At 38.0% G+C, this 977-nt stretch overlaps 1 non-coding gene across 1 annotated transcript; it reads left to right on the forward strand.

Annotated features, from left to right (window-relative positions):
* Nucleotides 1-485: 485 nt before the first annotated feature.
* LOC140521906 (U6atac minor spliceosomal RNA) lies at nucleotides 486-608 on the forward strand. The gene has a single exon (XR_011973178.1). It is a non-coding gene; the product is annotated as a U6atac minor spliceosomal RNA (small nuclear RNA).
* The last annotated feature ends 369 nt before the right edge of the window (nucleotides 609-977 follow it).

The following is a 977-nucleotide window of genomic DNA, read 5'->3' on the forward strand; positions in this document are numbered from 1 at the left end:
CCACCATGTGATCACCCACCCCATGCCAGTTCACCATAAAATAATCTTTTTCACAAATGTACATTTTGCATTTGAACAACATGGCCAGCCCATTGGAGTTACACTTTCTAAAGCATAGCTTCAATGTTTGGCAGTTTAGTTCAAGCAAGGACCTCAGTATCTGGTACCTCATCCTGCCAGGCAATCTTGAGAATCTTCCTAAGACAATTGAAATGGAAGCAATTCAGTCCCCTGGCATGGCACTAGTAGACTGTCCATATTTGCCAGGTGTACAACAATGAGGTCAGCACAATGGCTCTGTAGACCTTCAGTTTGGTAGTCAGTCTAACACCTCTTCTCTCCAAACTTTTTCTCGGAATCTCCCAAACACTGAGCTGGCTCTGGCAATGTGTGTGTCAACCTCATTGTCAATTGTCAATGTGTACATCCCTGGAAAGTTTACTAGCAAGGTAAGTGAACTTATCCACAGCATTCCAAACTTCTCCATTTTTAAGGAAAGAAAGTTAGACCTCCCCTTGATAAGGATAGAAGAGGTTCTAGTGGCTTTTACAACACATATATAGTTAAGATATCACCAATTACTCTATGGCATCTAACCACATAAGACATGTGTATATATCTTATATGTATATCCTTGTTTGCATTTATATCTCCCACATTAAACTTTGAGCTCTTTGACATAAGGACTTTTAAAAAGTACTATAATTATAATATATAGTGCAGATATGAGGATTTTATATAGGTGTCAGCACCAATGTAAATATATACTTCTGCACACACATAAATAGATACATCAAACAAGAAAACAAAAAAAGAAAGTGACATGGAAAAAATGCCTAGATTGTTAAGGAATGTAATACAGCTGGACAGAAGGGATGGTGGGCAAAAGTCTAATGAGATCATATATGCAAAATGCTTGCAAACTTTATGGCAATGTGCGTCTTCTTATTCATTGTTTTCAGCCATAGGAAGCAGTC

Source organism: Notamacropus eugenii, chromosome 1 (assembly GCF_028372415.1).
Source record: "Notamacropus eugenii isolate mMacEug1 chromosome 1, mMacEug1.pri_v2, whole genome shotgun sequence".
Lineage (NCBI taxonomy): Eukaryota > Metazoa > Chordata > Mammalia > Diprotodontia > Macropodidae > Notamacropus > Notamacropus eugenii.